Genomic DNA, 18086 nt, shown 5'->3' with positions numbered 1-18086 from the left:
ATTAAAGGGAACAAGCATAAACAATAGCAAAGTTTCACACTGATTAAAGACAGAGGGAAAAACAGTTATTGCAGAGCAAGTTTGGGCCAAGGAAAAGTAGGAAAAAGGAGAAAATTTTTTTGAAGTTCACATGACTGCATAGAGCAGGCTATGTGAAGAGACACAATAGCCAGCTTAATGGCAACTGTTGCTCTTTATAGTTCCCACACCGAGGTCATGTTCAGGTCAACCTATCAAAAATCTTCTGGAGTTCCTGCTTTGGGAAGTGTTCTGTGTAAGAGTCCAGGGATTTTCTCACAACTTTCTCAACCAGTTATAGCCACATCCTATCTTCCTGTCTCAATAACCTTAGCTAACACTTAAAATTTCAGTAACTTGACTAAATAAAAGGCTTTCACTGTCACTTGCCCAGGGAAGTTTAGGGGGAGGGGTCCACTCAACAGAGTCATTCAGGGAGTCAGGGTCCTGCTTGAATCTGCTCTTCTTCAGATCTACAGTACAAAATCCTCTCCATTGAACTATGGATAGTGAAAATGAGGTGGTACCTGAGACGTATATAGTGAACCAAGCCTGGATGTGGCTCATAGGGCATCTATCAAATTTGGTACTTAGTTACACGGCCACACTTAACTGCAAGGGAAGCTGGGGCCCAGGAAGAAGAGAACGAGGACATTGTTAAAAGCGGTATTACCACATTTTTTTCTTCTGGTCATGCCTCAGCTCAGACATGAACCGCATTCACCCTCTCCACAAAGGCAAAACATCAGTGTTATCTGGCCAGTGAATTCAGTTAAAAAATCATGATTTCTGTGGGATGTGACATTTTATCCGTTAGGTCCAGGTTTGGCTCCTCTTGGTCTGAAGACCTCAGTCCATTTGGTCACCAGCCTACTCATCAATTTCAGGTCCTCTGGTCATTTTGGCTCCCAGACTACTGCATGCTGGGAAACAGAGAACCAATCAGCCATTGGCCTATCCACATGCCCTGGGGAGAAAGCTCTATTGCCACCTTCCAGGCCTTTTGCAGAGGGAAGTCAAAGGCTCTTTGACTACTGTGGACATGACAATCCTTTTTGCTGTCACCCTACTCCTTCATTGAGCCATGAGAGGAGTCACGAACATACCTACCCACTTGGGGTCTCTGGTCATTTTGCCACAGCTTGCGTCAGTGCTGGGGAATCAAGGACCAACCAGGTTGCTGTGGAAATGAGATCCCTTCTGGCCACCTTACAGGCATTGTGCAGTGGGAAGACAAGGGCGCCCTTCCTGCCACAACCTGCCTGCATAATGTAAAAGTGACAGCCTTCATGGCCATTCTCTTCCTAGTGCAATGGCGCACTGGTTGCTCTTCTGACTACCTACTGATTTTTAACTAGAGGATTCAATCCCAGACCCTTCCAGAAATCACCAAGTAGCCCACACTTCACTTTTTTTTTTTTCTTCTGGTACTGGAAATTCAATCCAGGGCCTTCACTCTGAACTACATCTCCAGCCTTTCTTTTTTTTAATTTTGAGACCATGCACAGACACAAAGTTCATCTGTTTGAGGATCCTTCAAGGCCTCTGTCTAATACTGAAGTAGAAACAAAAAGATCTTGCACCCTCAAATCTTTCCAGAAAGCAGTAGAAGACAAGTGGCTTTAGACCAGCATTTTCCCGGCATGATGGTACTCCAGAGGGCCTTCTAATCACCAACCTGACTCCCTTCCAGGGTTCCACAGGTCATTTTAGTACCCAGCCTCCCAGGTTCCCAGCATGCTGGGAGCCCTCTTACAGTTTTCCTGCCCATAGCTGGGCAGTTGAGAGCCATTTTGGGGCACCATATTAATCTCTCCTGAGAGAGAGTAGAGGACCTTTACTGACTGCATATCAACCATGTCTTGAGAAAGCACTGTTTCCTGTCATTTCCTGCCTGCTTGTGTCCCAAAGGAACTGCCCACCAGAAATCTAGCTCGGTCTGATAATCTCAAACCAATCAACATACCCCTGCCACCACCCACTACCCAGCACCTCACCACCCCTAGCCTATATTCTGGGAAAAACTGGCCTTCAGTGAAGCCATCATGTACTATGAAATGTGAACCCTTTTGATTCCCATATGGGCCTCAAGTGCTGGGGAGCTGAGGGCTCTTCTGGTCTCAAACTGCAGGTACCATGGACACAAGCCCCTTTGGACTATTGTCCTCCTTCCTCACTGATTAACAGAGGAGAAGGGCAAAAGTGGCCCCACTGATCACAAACACAGCCACCCACTAGGGCTCCACTAGCCATTTCAACCTCTGACCGGCGCAGCCCCCCAATGAGACAGGAGACGCTCTTGTGGGCGACAGTTAACTGCTGCTTTATTTACACGGGCTCTGGTTTATATATTCGGCCGTGACCAATCACAGGCTGCCATGAGGAAGCAGGGCGGGAATGGGACGCAGGCTCTGGCTACTATATCCAGCTGTGGCCAATCAGGAGTTGCCACAGAGTCGGCACGGGGCAAATACGGAGTGAGCACGAGGTGCGCACAGGTTGGCTAATTTAGAGAGGGACGTAGTGCATTGCAGAAGCTGGCGTGGTCCTTAGTCCCGGGTGGGGTATGGTATGTTGAGCGCCTGCGCCCAACAAACCTCAGCCTCCCTGGGACTGGGGAACTGATCGCCAACTGACCATCAATCTTCAAACGTGTTTTGGAAATGAGAGAGGCTTTTGACCACTGTGCTTTGCATGGTAGAAAGCCAAGGACCTTTCTTGCTACAATGTGCCCACATTCTGTAGAACAAAGATGGTGGCCCTCTCAGCCACCATCCTTCTCTCTAGGCTGGTACACCAAGACTCTTTCTAGCTGCTTGCTGCTTTCCAACTAGAGAACTGAAATGAAGGCCATCCCAGCCACCAGCCAGCCAAATTCACACACTTAAGATCTTCGGGTTAACAGATGGAGATGTAACTCAGTGGCACAGGGCTTGACTAATATGGGGGAGGCCCTGGCTTCAACTCCCAACACAGCAAAATTAATAATAATCTCCAGGCTGCTGTGGACAGGGCTACTAAAGGCTCCTGGAGCCTCAGATCTGCTAAGTGATGTGGAAGCAAGAGCCTTTTTGGTAACCATGTTTTCCCATGCTTCTGTCCCAGGGAACCTTCTGGTCAAGTGTAGCCGTTTTCTAAGATTCCACTGATCACTTCAACCTCTAGCCTCCCTGCACAGTGGAGGATGAGGTCCATTCTGGCAATTCTACTACACATTGGTGTACAATCAAAAACCCAAACCATACTGGCCTCACATGCCATAGGGCCAAGGGTCCTTTGTGCTTTTGCATCAACTTAATTTGAGGAACTAGGCAACCTTTTCAGTTGCCATCCCACTTATGTGCTGGTGACAGGGTCTTCCTGTCAAAAATTCTGATACTTGCTAAGTTTCTGTGAGTCGTTTTAATATCACTCCTCTTGCTTCTGTGCTGGGAAATACGGCCAACCAGCCTTCAGTGAGCTGCATGCTGTGGAAATGAGAGCTTTTGGACCACCATATAAATGTCACCACTGCAAAGCAGAGAGTCCTTCTCAGGCCATGGGTATACTGTGGAAGTGTGAACCTTTTGAACCACCATCCTCCCCTCTATGCTGGTATATCAAGGATCCTTCAAGCTACCCACTGATTACCACCAAATAGATGGAATCGGAGTCCACTGTGGACACTAGCCATCCAAAAATTCATTTGTCAGTGAATCTTTTGGGGGTCTGTGGGGGAGGATAGAGTTCAAAGATCCACCCTCAGGTCTCCAAAGTACTGTGTAATTTCTCCTGCCCAAGTACTGTATTGATGAGAGTATTTTGCACGCTAGGAAACAGTTTTTTCTTCTGGCCATGGGCTATTCTATTCACTTTCTGGAAAAGTGAGAACCATTTTGTCCACCATCTTTCCTGCACAATGGTATCCTGAGAGTTCCTCTAACCACTTGCCTCTCCCCAAAACGATTCTTTTTTAAGTACATGTTTGTGATACCCAATAGGTTCTATCAGTCTTCAATTTCCCAGCATGATCTTGTCCTGTATCACACCACACCCATTCAGCTGGCATCCTAGGGTGCTTGTGGCCAGAAAGTCCCAGGTTACCAGCCTTCCTGTGAGCTGGGGAACTAGACTGGAGATCCTCAGTGCCACTGGCCTGCCTATAACTTAGCAGCCCTGGAGCCCTTTTGACAACCAGCCAGCCCAACTGCCACATATTGTCCAGGCTTCTAGATTTTAGTCTAGGTTTAGCAGGGGAGCTATTCTGACCACAAGTGACCTGAAAATTGGGAAAGCAAGAGCTCATTTAGGTTGTTCTTCATTCATTTTTTAGGGTAGTGCCCCATCGGCCCTCTGGTCACCAATCTTCCCTCTCACTAGGGCCCTATGAGTCATTTCATCCTCCAGCTTGCCCCATGTTAGAGAACAGCCATCGGGTCATCAAGCTTCCCATAAACTATATAGGTGCATGAACCCTTTCAGCGACCATCTCTCCCACATACTGGCACCTAGAGGTTCCCTTAGGGTTTCTGTTGCAAATGCAAGGTAATGTGCAATTTGGTTTTGTCCTCTGTCAAGTGAGAATAGGTTCTGCTTTGCTTTAATCAGAAAAGAGATATTATCCAGGCCTAATAGTTCAGGCCTATCACCCCAGCATGGGAAAGTGAAGCATGAGGGCTACAAGTTGGAGCCCAGTCTGGGCAACTTTACAAGTGAAGGAGACCCTATCTTTTTTTTTTTTTTTTTTTGGTCTTTTTCCTTTTTATCGGTACCAGGGATCGAACTCACGACTGCCTGCTTGCAACGCAGGCGCTTATGCCGCTGAGCTAAATCCCCAGCCCCATGGAGACCCTATCTTAAAAAAATTCTTTTCAAATGGCTAGAGATGTAGTTCAAAGGTACTAGGTTTAATCCACAGTACTAAAAAGAAAAGAAATATACTTTCCTTTCATATTAAATATATGTGGAAGTTAGAGGTTTGAGACTGGAGTATGACAATTCTCTGGGATTGCCAGAGATTCAGGTACCTTCCGAACAAACACTGCCATTTTCAACTTGGGGTTCTTGTCTTCATGGTTCAGTATGGCTGCTAGAACTCCAACCATCATGTCTGTTCCAGGTAGCAAATTTGAGAAATGGAGTAAAGGGCCTTACCCTCTCTTTTAATGTGACTCCTGGAAGCAACACACAAACTGTGTCTTTATTCAGAATTTAGTCAAATAGCCACTCCTTTCTGAAAGGAAAGCCATGAAATGTAGTCTTTCAGTGGCACTACCATGTGCCCAAACAAAAATCAGAATCCGTGTACTAAACGATGCAGGGAATATTTTAGTTATTCACTGAAACCTAATAAATAACCCCAAAGTAACAGCAACCAAAAATACACAAATGTAACAATAATCATTTTATTATCTGTATTAGTCAGCTTTTCTATTGTTGGGACAAAATGTCTAGTACCCAGAACTTAAAGGAGGACAGGTTTTAGTTGGCCCAGTTTCAGAGGTTTCAGTACATGAGCAGCTGGCTCCTGGGTAGGAATGGCATGGGAAAAGGACTTGGCAGGGCAAAGCCTCTCACTTCATGGTGGCCAGGAACAGAGAAGGGAGCAGTGTCCCCTCCCTCCCCCCGTGATCCAGTCAGCTCTTCAAGAGTTTCTAACAGGAGTCAAGTCAACAATTAAGGTTAGCTGGCTCACTGTCTCCCACAGATTTGTAGGTTATGTGGGCTCACCGGGACCATGCTGTTAGTCTCACTCAGGGCACTGTTGCAGTCAGCTATGATGCTGGGATTCTTGGGCCTGTCCCTTCATTCTTCCCACAACCCCTCCTCTCCACGTGACCTCTCCACTCATGCATCCTCTCTCCAACAGAAGGGTCCAAAAGCACAAGGAAGAATCTTCCAGGTCTTCTCAAAAGTTTCGGTGCAGCAGCATTTTACCACCTTCCACTGGTCAAAGCAGTCCCAGTGCGAGACCCAATTCAAGCAGAGGAGAAATATACTTCCCTTCGTGATCAAGGGAGTGACAGAATGTGAAGCACCACCAGGAGGATGGATATTTGTAAGTTGTAATGGTTGATTGATTGTGGCAATTTGAGATGTTTAGAAGCTTAACTAAATTAGTTCAGCAATTCTACAGCCTAGGATCTAGAGGACCCGCCCTAGGGCAGCTTCTCACTCAGATGGTATAAAGGAGAAACAAGGAAGGACAACTTCCTTCTCTTCTTTGGAGGAGCTCCAGCATTTACCTTTAGTTTGCACATCATCTCCTGGCTTCTCGTGCAGATTCTTCAGCTTCCACCTCAGATCCTTCAGCCTTCCAATGTAGACTCTTCAATCTTCCATCACAGACCCATTGGCCTCCTGATATGGACTCACATGGACACTGTGGTGAGCACCAGACCTTGGATGGAAAGCTTTGTTCCCCAGTGTGCAGACACCCTCTGCACTCTTCTTCTCCAGCTCCATGGCTGACCATCGTAAGCTAATCTTTTCATTTCTTATACATTTGTATATCTTGTGTTATATCTGGTTTTCTAGTGAAATACTGCAAAGTAATTAGCAGTCTTTGTCTCATGTGCCTTCAAGACAAGCCATCTAAAAGACTAAGAGAGGGTCATAGCCATATTCAACTCATGAGAAGAACCTAAAGGAAATCAGCGTAAAATTAATGATAATCTCACAGAAATTCTCATGTCAGGTCTTCAGAAAGCCATGGCAAACTTTTAAAATGTACTAACCAAACATTAAATAGTCTACACAGTAACAAGCAATCAAGAACAGAAGAGTAAATACAACTGGCCACTCATCACAAGGAAAAAACATTTGAGCCTCACTTACATTGAAAGAAATGCACCTAAAAGAATAGAAAGCTATTACATTTTTTGTCATTTGTCATTTTTTTGTCAACTAACAATGTTTTACACAATTGAAAATACCAGTGAGCCTATAATCCCAGCACTCAGGAGGCTGAGGCAGGAAGAATACCATGAGTTTAAGGCCAGACTGGACAAGAGAGCGAGACACTGTCTCAAAAAAATCCTGAAACAACTAGTGAGAGATTGTTAGAGAAAAGGAGGAGAGGAGAGGTAAAAAAAAAGGATGGATGTGATTGAATTGTTATATGCAGGTATGAAAATGCCATGGTAAAATTCATTGCTGGGTATAATTAATATGAGTAAGTAAAAAAGGAAGTCCCCAGTGCTATCAGTATTGTTTGCAGAGGTATATAGAGGAATGAGCTGGGGTTTTTTTTGGGGGGGTGGTTAAAGATCTATGAAGCTTTGCTAGGCCTGGGGGTACACAGTTGGAATCCCAGCACACTGAGAGGCTGAGGCCAGAGGACCACAGTTTGAGTCCAGCCTGGGCATCTTAACAAGACTTTGCCTCAAATTTTTTTAAAAATTTGAAAGAAATTTGGGGATGTAGCTCAGTGCAAAGACCCTAGGCTCAAGCCCCTGTATCAAAACAAACAAAATCTCTGATATTTAAATGCCGCTCTTTCAGGTGCTTCAGTCCAAGATGACCAAAAAAAAAAAGAAGGCGCAATGGTCATGCCAAAAAGAGCCACAGCCATGTGCAGCCTATTAGCTGCACAAACTGTGGCTGGTGTGTACCCAAGGATAAGGCCTTTAAGAAGTTCATCATTCACTAAACCCAGTCTGGGAACCAGCGACATGTGGGCATCTCCACTGGACTAGAACAGCCAGACCCAAGGCTCTTCCAGCATACAGGCTGGCAAACAAGAAGTACCATCCCACAGCCCTCCCCACCTCCATAAGTGACCAGCTTATCTGGAGAAACACAGGCTGTGATGATAGATATGGAGGTGAAATGCAATCGGACACCTAGGGTTCTTTGGTGTTTCACTAACATTGCAAGTCCAGGGCCAGTGGTCTGATCCTGGGTTCAGAGGACAGTAGAACACAGAGTGACATCTAGGGGAGATCTCCTTCTGAGGGTTGCAGCCACTGTTGGTTCCCTATGGTCTTGTTTTGAAAGTCCTATATAGTTTCCATTGTTTGGTTAGGTTTTATTCTGGTTTTTTTTTTTTTGTTTTGTTTTGTTTTGTTCTTTTTTTTTTTTTTTTTTTTTTTTTTTTTTTGGTACCAGGAATCAAACTCATGATCTTGTGCTTGCCAGGCAGGAACTTATGCCACTGAGCTAAATCCCTGGCCTGGGTTTTATCTTTTGTTTTGTTTGATTATGTCAAATCCAATGGTAGGAGCAGCTATTTCAAAGATAGCAAGATATATTATGGTAGCAATTTTGGATTTACTGTTGGTTTGTCTTGAAATCCTTTATTGCATTCATTGTCTTGTTTTTATTGTTTCTATTTAATTCTGTTCTGTTTGATTTTTACTATGTCTACAGTTATCTGCAGCTATTTTGAAGACATCAAAAGGCATTATGGTAACTATTGTTGATTTTGTAATTTTTTATTTTTATTTTTGCAGTACCAGGGATTGAACTCATGACCTCACGCTTTCCAGGCAGGCACATGTGCCACTGAGCTAAATCCCCAGCCCCGATTTTGTAATTTTTAAAGCCTGTATCTCTTACACAGGTTTGTTTTGATTTATTTTATTGTTTTATCCTCTTTAAAATAAATAAATAAAAGAAGTTCATCATTTAAAACATTGTAGAGGCCACCACCATCGGGGACATTACCAAAATGAGTGTCTTCAATGGTTATGTCCTTCTCAAGCTCTGTGTGAAGTTGCATTACTGTGAGAGTTGTGCTATTCACAGAAAAGTGATCAGGAATTCATCTCGTGAAGCCCAAAAGGACTGAACACCTGCACCCCAATTTAGATCTGCTGGTGCTGCCCCATGGCCTGCACCAAAGCCCATGTAAGGAGCTGGGCCTTAATGGACTGAAGAAAGCCAGCTTTGGCAGCACATATACTAATGGACTGAAGAAAACTGTTTCTTGGGAAAGAAACAATAAAGTAGATGTTATGCTATATTAAAAATAAAATATAGATGCCTTTTAATGAGAGAATTCCTGTCCTGAGTCAAAATTCCATAAAAATAATATACAAGTATTCCAAAATATATGTAAAATAATGAGCATTTCAGTTTCATATCATGCAATATAAACTAATTTTTCTTTTTTTTTTTTTTCAGCTCTAGGGATGGAACACAGGACTTCACGCATGCTAGGTAAGTACTGTACTTCTGAGGTAGAAAAAATGGGCTCTAAGTCAGGTCTCAGATTCCAGAGCCTGAGGCATTACATACTGCAAATTCTGCCTCAGGTAACTTCAGTAATCTCACTGAGTAAGGCAGACACACAATGCCTCAGGATGTTTTTTCTCACTCTGGGAGCTAAGACAAAGGATCACAAGTTTGAACTCAGCTTGAGCAATTTAGTGACTTGGCAAGATCCTATTCTAAATAAATAAATAAATGGCTGAGGCTGTAGCTCCCTGCAAATACTGTGGTTCAGCCTGCCAGTACTGCCAAAAGGAAGAAAGAAGACGGGGAAGGCAGGAGGGAGAGGAGAAGAAAGAAAGAAGAAAACCTAAGAGAAATGGAGAGAAATCCCGGAGTCAGGTGGTGATTAGTCAGCTTTCCCATCACTGAGACTCACTATGTGACACCCACAACTAATGAAGGAGAGGTTTAATTTGGCTTATGGTTGGGGAGATTCAGTCCATAGTCAGCTGCCTCTAGAGCAGAAGCATCATGGTGGAAAGGCATGATGGAGCAAAGCTTTTCAGCTCATGGCAGCTGGGAAGCAGAGCAAGGGAAGAGTGCCAGAAAGGAAAGGACCCAGGGACCAGGTACAGTACCCAGGGTCATACCTCAGTGTCACAGCCAGAAACACCCAGAGGTATGCTTACTAATCTTCTAGGACAGTGGTGGTAAACCTATGGCGCACATGCCACAATGGACCGTTTGTTTCACTGAAAGCTCTAAAAGGTTCACCACCACTGTCTGGGGAAGTTCCCAAGCCAATCAGATTAACACGATGAAACTCAAGTACCACAGGAGGGAAAATACTGAGTGTGGAAGTTAGAACTAGGTTATATTTTTTGGGTTTTTTTGTTTGTTTGTGAGACAGGGTCTTGCTGCACTGTCCTAGCTGATTTTAAACTCATTATGTAGCCTAGGCTGGCCACAAATTTGTGGCAATTGTTCTGCCTCAGCCTCCTGAATGCTAGGATTACAGGTATGTGCCTCCATGCCTGGCCCACTACTATTTAAATAAGTTCATTCTAGTTGGGTGTGGTGGCACATGTTTATAATCCCAGCAGTCTGGGAGGCTGAGCAGGAGAATCAAAAAAGTTCAGTCCAGGACAACTTAGCAAGACTCTCTCAAAATTAAAAAAAGGGGGGGGGGATGGGGATATAGCTCAGTGCAAATGCCCTGGGTTCAACTTCTAGTACTGAAAAATAAGTAAATAAAAAATAAACAACCAGGACTGGGGATTTAGCTCAGCGGCATAAGCGCCTGCCTTGCCAGCAGGCAGTCGTGAGTTCGATCCCTGGTACCGATAAAAACGAAAAAGACCAAAAAAATAAAATAAAATAAAAAAATAAACAACCAAATTTTGAGAAGGAAAAAGTTGTAACACATAATGCTGGCAAGGCTATAGCAAAATTGGTGCATTCGTAAATGGCTAGTAGCAGTGAAAATTGGTTCAACCAGTTGGAGACATTGTTGGCAATATTTCAAGAAATACTAAAATGTTCATGGTCTTTAATGAGTAATCCCACTCCTACTTTAAATAACTAAGAAATTGCTTATAGTCAGTGATACAAAGGACTAAGTTAGGTATACAAAAGTTTTCATTACACTGTAATCATGTAACAGCAAAACAACTAAAATGACACAAACGTCCAATATGGGAGAATGATTAAGCAATGATTAAGGGTTTGTATTTGACAAGAAACACAGCTGTTCACCTTTTTTTACTCAGACTCCTTTGGCTCATCAAGCCCTGATCCTCACACAGCCTGGGGTGCTTGTGTTAAATTAAACAACAACAATCACTAAGGCACATTTTAGCTCTGTGGAACCAGAATGGAGTCAGCCCAATGTTTTCTTCACATTTAAAAAACTGAGAATACACTCCACCTGCCCTCTTTTAGCTCTGCATAAGTCTCCACTCTTTAGCACATTTGCTGTTTATGATTACAACTCCCTCACAGTTTTCTTGTCATTTCCAAAATGTTTTCTTTGCTGAAGTTGTGCACAAGCTCATTGCTTGCAGGACGCTCGCCAGGATTCTGAGAGGCACTGGGGCCTGGCTGCCTCCCACAGCAGTGTGACCGAGGCCAAATCACAACTTTGCTAACTGCGAAGCCTTGCCACAAGATGACCCATAATTATAAGAAATACATCAAATAGTGATTATTTTTATTGATGTCAAGCTGCCTTTTTACAATGAGCTGTAGTGCGAGAGCACATGCTCTCTTCTGGCCAATGCCCAGCTTGGTAACTTGCTTACAAACTGGATGCACAGAATAGAATCGGCTCTTGTGGTTTCGTCTGAAGGGCCCCTGAGAAGCTGTTTGGAAACACTGTAGGCTGCAGAGGGCTGCTGGTTTTGAGGATGTTAGGAGGTAGAACAAATGATCATTGTTATTAAACAATAATGGTATGGGAACAATACACCAAATGCTTTAGAGAGTTAAAATGTCCCCTGCCTAATGGCCACATGATCCATATAATTATTTTCTTTGTGTGCTTATTGCAATTTTTAAATTGTCTTTCATTATTACTGTGTTTCCAATATAGCTGGTCTCCATTTCCTATATATTCTACGACTGCCGGGTAGTGGTATATGTGCTCAGTGTGGCATGTGTCTATCTTGGATGTTATCTTTTTTTCTTCTTTGTGTAGCTTTTTATTTCTATCTCTAATTTGGAGCCGTGTGTGGTAGTGCACACCTATAATTGCAGAATGGGAGGCTAAGGCAGGAAGGCAGAGATTTTGAGCCCAGCCTGGGCTACCTAGCAAGGCCCAATCTCAAACAACCCAAAAAACCCCTGGGTGTGCTGGTACACTTCCAGCCACATCTGTCCAGGAGGCTGAAGCACAGATAATTTGAGAGTAAGAATTCAAGACAAGCTGGGGCAGAAAAGCAAGACCCCCATCTCAAAATAAAAAGTAAAACTTTTTTTTTAAGCAGTACTGGGGATTCAACCCAAGGCCTTTGTGCTGAGCTACACCTTCAGCCCTGGCACTTTTTTTTTTTAATTTTGAGGCAGGTTGTGGCTAACTCACTAAGTTGCCCAGGCTGGGCTCAAACTCCTGCCTCAGCCTCTCAGATAGTGCTGGGACTACAGGTATGTGCCACTACACCCAGCTAATTAGTGAAATCTTTAAAAAGCCACTTCACTCCCAAAACTCTTTTCAAAAGGAGCCGGAAGCAGAAAGAAGATCTGACTCACTAGCAGCAGAGGCTAGTCCTCTGTCCACTACTGTTCAGTCATGTGACCTTGGACAAGTCAGTTCCTCTCTGATGCTCCATTTACCAGTCTGTGAAACAGACGCAAAATGAGGCAGCAGTCTTGGAGTTAGGCTTCCTGGGTTCACTCACCTCCCAGATCGATCCCTGTGACCTGGGACAAACTACTTCTTTCTGTGCTTATGTTAACCAACCAGCCTGGCTAGCCCAGGACTGAGGGATTGCCCAGAACACAAGACTTTTAGTTTGAAAGCTGGGCAAATCTCCGAAAAAAATTGGTCATCCTTTCTGGGCCTCAGTTTCCCCATCTGTAAAGAGAGATCATAACTGAGCCATCCCTGCATGGCTGTCAGGGGAACTGACTGATCACTATGAAAACACTTAGCACTCCAGCACCAAGGAAATACCCAGTGTGCAGCAGCCGTTATGATCCGCATTGTCTTCAGAGTAGCGCCTTGATTCCATCGCCCTCTGTTCTTATTTCACCATCTCCCTTTCTCCTTCCTTCTATTTAAGAGCATAAAGGCTTAAATATGAGCATATATAGTATTAAACCCAACAGGCTGTGAAATCCTTTGTTTCACTTACCACTACAGAAAATACCAAAGATGCCTTCAAAACTGTTGTGAAGCAATTTAATATACCTCTCATTGGAATGTCACAATTTTCAAAGTTCTAGTTCAATCTCCCCTTAGTGCAGTGCAATAAAAATGTTACTCTAAGATCCTTTCATTTATATAAATAATATCAAAGTGCTTCAACCGAAAAGCTGAAGAAGAAAGAAGGGAAGAGAGAAAAAGGTATGGAGAAGATATGATGACCCCGAAGAGCAGCATTTCCTGGCTAATTTCCCATCCTGGGTTTGAGAAAACATTTCTGGGTGAGGGTTGTTGTTTGTTTGTTTTCATTCTATGAAGTAGGAGCTGATCCTAAGAGATGGATGCTTGGAAGGTGGGAGAGGGAACCATAAATGAAATCCTTCTGAGAGGAAGCCTGGACTCAACTTATACCAGATAGAATGGGGACCTCAAATGGGGACCTCCTAAATTTCAGGAGTCTTCAGATAGCTCTCTCCTCTTTTCCTCCTTTTTGAAGGAGATAAAGGAAATGGATAAAAGAAGACAGACATGCTTTCTGCTGATCAGTCCCCTTCTTGTTGGCCTAGTAAAAAACCCTTTCTGGATATTTTTGTGAAGGTGAGGGTGGGGTCAGAATTTCAACCAGCCATCTTTGTTTACAACACAATGTGGGGCACGTATCACTTTACCCCAAAAGGCAAACCTATACTAGGAAAAAGGAGAGAAAGGAACAGAGGCAGAAAGGAGAGATAGAAAAAGAAAGAAAAAGAAAAAGAAAAGAAAGAAGATGAGAGGGAGAAAAGCAGGCCTGGAATGGATTTTATAGTGTGGAAGATTGTCAACAGCATTTTCTATTTGTAGTATTTAAAAGATAGTGTTGGTGGTCTCCTCATTTCTCAGAAAAGGGAAATTTTACACCTGTTAGATTATAGTCTTGGAACTGTTTATTAGAGAGAGCATAGAGTGACAGATAACGCCAACTCTCTATTATCCATGAAAAGAAATAAGTAAAAATCACTCCTAGGTCTAAATTTCACTTGAACTGTGGGCTCCAATCTCCTTTCTCCCCAGCCCTTCTGGGATTCTGAGTAAAAACGCATTGGTTTTAATTTCCTTACAAACCTTAAACCGCAGGAGTAAAAAACAATGAAATGGCCCCAATGGCAGTAATGGGAGAATTGAGGAAAGAAAACAAGGCCTACAAATAAGAGACAGAGGGACGGAGAAAGATTGGCCAGTATCCACCTCATGAGAAGCAAAACTCAAATACCATCTACCCAAATCAAAGTGTCTTCTACACTCTTAGGGCCACAATGCAATTTGCCCATTCAGTAAAGATTTCCGAAGCTGCCCCCGGGTGCCAGGAACTGTGCTAAGACCAGGAGGAAAAGAATGGGGTGTTGATTAGAGGGATATCAACCTCTTTGGCTCTGCATAAATCTGCACTGCACTAAATTTCAGGAGGAGATTGTGAGGAATCTACGATTTCCCGCTCAGAAACCAAATCTGAGGTCTTCTCATTTATCCTTCCTCCAAAGAAAATCTGCTGCGGCTCATTTTCCGTGCAAGTGCATCCGAGTAGATTATTTGCGCTCGCCCTTCCATCTTTGCCGCCTCGAAACCGCCCCCTCCCCCGCGCCCTGGCCACGCGCGCAGCTGCTACCATGGTCATTCTGGTCATTTTCCAGGGGCAGGCGGAGTGGGCGCCCCAAAGACCTTTCTGACTTGTTCCCACTCGAGGTTGGGTGCCTCTAGTCTCCCGAAGCCCTCCCCGCCTACGCCCTCTTGCGGGCGCGCTGGTCCAGCCACCCAGTCACCCGCGCCTTCGAGGTCACCCCGGTGGGTCTTGCCTCTGCTTCCTCTTGAGACTCTGGAGACCAGACCAGGGGCATCCGAGTCCTCGATTCCAGCAGAGCGGCTCAGGCCGGACGCCCCTGGGTGCTAACACCTTCTCCGCGGAAGGGCAACCGCCGCTGGCTCTGGCGAGCGGTGCCCTGCGGAGGGCGCTGGCCAGGGCTCGGGGTGGACCCGAGGTTGCGCCGTCGGGGTGCGCGGTTGAGCCTGGGCGCAGCAGCAGGCCCCTAGGCCCTAGTGTTCCAGCTCTCCGCCACCGTCGCCCGCTTAACTTCAGCTTGGGACCCGGCCTGCTTCCCTCAAAGAGGCGGGGTGGCCTGGAAAAGGATCTCCGGAGGGCCAGAAAGTCGGGGACGCAGTGGGAGCCGCTAGGGGAGGACAGAAGTGCTCCGGGTATGGAGAAGTCGCCTGGCACAGGGTTCAGTGCGAACCCTTTTGCGCAGTTACTTTTTATTCCGGGGTCTCTCTCTCTCTCTCTCTCTCTCTCTCTCTCTCTCTCTCTCTCTCTCTCTCTCTCCCTCCCCTCCCCCCTTCTGCCTTTTTCAAACCTCCCCCTCTTCTGTTCAGCTATTTGTGTTTTCTGATCCGGCTAAATGATTTGCGCAGGAAATTTGATATCTTTATTCCAGAAACACTCTGGTACTAATAGTATCTATTCCAGAGCCGGCTCCTTCTTAGTCACAGCTTTTTTTTTTTTTTTTTTTTCCTTACTTGCAGGTTATTTTGTGCTGAAGCTCTGTGCAGCCCTGGCATCTTCCCTCCTCCCTTCCACACAATGCAACTCTTAATTAAACACGGGGACACCCACGCCTCCCTTCTCATAGGACCCTTTCCATCTGCTCCCCCACCCCTTCTGAAACACCAGCCTTGTATGGGCAGGGAAAGCCTCATGTTGAACTTCCCAATTAGCAAGACAGCACAAAATACGGGACTCTAAAGAGCTGTTAGCGCTCCTATTTTTGGATTCTTCCTTCTAGGCTTTATGCAGTAAATGTTTTGTTGGCCTTAGCATGACTTTAAAAGCCTGCAGGTCTGAGGACATGAGATTACAGACTACAGGACTTCAGAAGCTTTTTTCTGATTGATGAGTTAGGATTAACAGTGCAGAAGTAATAAATTATAGATCGATTTGAAGAGGGAGTCGGCTTTTGTCAAAACGCTTCCTCGGTAACTTTTTATCAGAGGTTGTTAAAAGCTTCATGGAAACACAGTCATTTCCAACTTGTACAAATCAAAGGAAGCTGGACAGCAACCTGACGTTTATTTCTTTTTTCTCAATTTCTGGTCAGATCAAGAAGGAGCAGGTGATGTATGAGGAGATAGAGTAGAGGAACCTGGGATGTATAGGTTCCATCACGCAGTTGCTAGGAGTGCGGGAAGCGCGCCAGGATCCCTCCAAAAGGTACAGGGCCATGGGGGGGGGTGCTTCAAACAGATGGTGGAAGAATCAGAGAAAGTGGAGAAAACCCTACAATCAGAAGGTGGGGACCCTAAAATCTGAACGCGAATTTACAATCAGAAGGTGGAGTAATCAAGAGACAGCAGGTGGGGAGCAATCACAGAGCCACAGTGTAGGGCTGTCCCAGAGATCGAATTCGAATAAAAGAACTCTCAGAGTAGCTCTGTTCAGATGGCCTCTCAGCAGTGAGGGATCTGAGCCTGCAGGCCGCTAGGCCTCCAGGAACACCCTGGAGACTGCAGACTCAGATTTCCGCCTGGTGTCGCATCCCCAGAGCGCTAACCTTGGTCCCACCCCCAATTATTTCACTTCTAGGTCCAGTGTTTCCTGAGGTTCGCCAGCAAGAATCCACCCGGCAATTATCTCCCCTCTCGCGCTCATGGGGGGACATTAACCACGAACGCGCTGGAGAAGAAAGGTACAGATGGGTCTTTTATTGAACACTTGGAAATGTTTCCAAGGCTTTTGTTTTCTTCCCCCATTCATTCCTGCCGGATCACTTGGATCTGCCAACTTCAGTCCCTAGAGGCTGCAGCGGAGAGGGTTCGGCCTACCCAGAGCCCCCGCTAGGGGGCGCACTCTGGCCGCGGCGCTGAGCCGAGCTCCACAGGGGTACTGCTGTGGGGGGCGGGGGGACTGGACGGCGAGAGCCGGAGGACTAGAGGCCTCCGGACCGAAGCTCTAATTGGCACCCTTGTTGCTCCTTACTGGAGTTCTAACCTGTGCCCACCCACCCTCGCCCTGTCCGGGGTCGCCCGGAGCAGCAAGTACAGAGTAAAGCCTGCCTCTGGGTCCAGCCATCGGGCACTGGAGAGAAGAAAGCAGATAACGGGGATCCCAGGGCCGCAAGAAGTTTCCCTCTGAGCTCTGGAAACCTTGGAGGTGGGGGGTGCGGCAGGAGATGCTGGCTCCTGCCAAAGGATTCAGGGTGACAGCTTGGAATCCAACCCACTTGCTTCTTGCCGGTTGAAAGGAACGGACGCCCTGTATTCTGTGGACAGACTGGAGGCAGGCTGCGGCCATCTCGTCCAGCTTTATGCCTGGAAGAAAGCTTGAAAAAACCTCAGTTTCCGCTTGGATGGCAGTTAGAGGACAAGGTGTCTGTTTGCCTTCTAGTTCCCACTCCACCCCCTGGCCCTGCGGCTGATGGGTAGAGAGTAGCAGAGTTTGCAAATGCAGGGAGTTGTCCTAACACAGTAATCACATCCACACGTCCATACCTTGAGGGCTCGGCCGTGGTCCTCAAGATGCTTCCAAAAAATGCTGCTTCCTAACAGATTTCTCCCGGCAAGCCGAGCCCTGATGGTGGAACCCGTCGCTCAGGCGGAGGACACGCCAAAGAGGGAAACATTGGCAAACACGAGGAAATCCAACTTATCGGCCCCTTTGTACAGTGTCTTTCCACAGGGTGCTCCTTTGAAAACACATCAACAAACAAATCCCATCCGCCGACAGATCCCAGCAGCCTGGGGAGAACTGAGGCAGGGATAGGAAGTGGAGGGCACACTAGGGCGGAAAAGGAGAGGGACAAATTCTAGCCAAGCGGATTATGTTACATTTCCTCCTATTAGCAGACTTCCAGGAGGAGAGATCTCAATTTGTGCATAAATTGAACATCCTGAAGTGGCTAAGACTCTGAAAGCAACATTTGAGGAAGTTAACCTTGACTGGTTGGAGTTAAGGTGGGTGGGGGGAGGCAAATATTTCTGTTTGTGCCCTCTGGCTCTTCCCAGCACTGGCTGTCAATCCTGACGCTTGTTATCCTCACAAGGCTTCAGT

General features: G+C 45.7%; 1 long non-coding RNA gene and 1 pseudogene across 2 annotated transcripts; one reads left to right on the top strand and one right to left on the bottom strand.

The window, feature by feature from the left end:
* Positions 1-5734: 5734 nt before the first annotated feature.
* LOC111755809 (small ribosomal subunit protein eS26-like) lies at positions 5735-8851 on the top strand (annotated as a pseudogene).
* Positions 8852-16713: 7862 nt separating this feature from the next.
* LOC134474607 (uncharacterized) lies at positions 16714-17806 on the bottom strand. Of its 2 annotated transcripts, none has more exons than XR_010045475.1 (2): positions 17528-17806; positions 16714-17358 (listed from the first exon to the last, which is right to left on the bottom strand). It is a non-coding gene; the product is annotated as an uncharacterized LOC134474607 (long non-coding RNA). The 2 variants fall into 2 exon arrangements; XR_010045474.1 differs by having other exon boundaries at positions 16714-17347.
* Between the last annotated feature and the right edge of the window lie 280 nt (positions 17807-18086).

The sequence above is a fragment of the Cavia porcellus genome, unplaced genomic scaffold (assembly GCF_034190915.1).
Source record: "Cavia porcellus strain 051 isolate PalLab524CR breed Dunkin Hartley unplaced genomic scaffold, mCavPor4.1 scaffold_33, whole genome shotgun sequence".
In the NCBI taxonomy this organism is placed as follows: Eukaryota; Metazoa; Chordata; class Mammalia; order Rodentia; family Caviidae; genus Cavia; species Cavia porcellus.
This window is presented reverse-complemented; position numbering and strand designations above follow the sequence as displayed.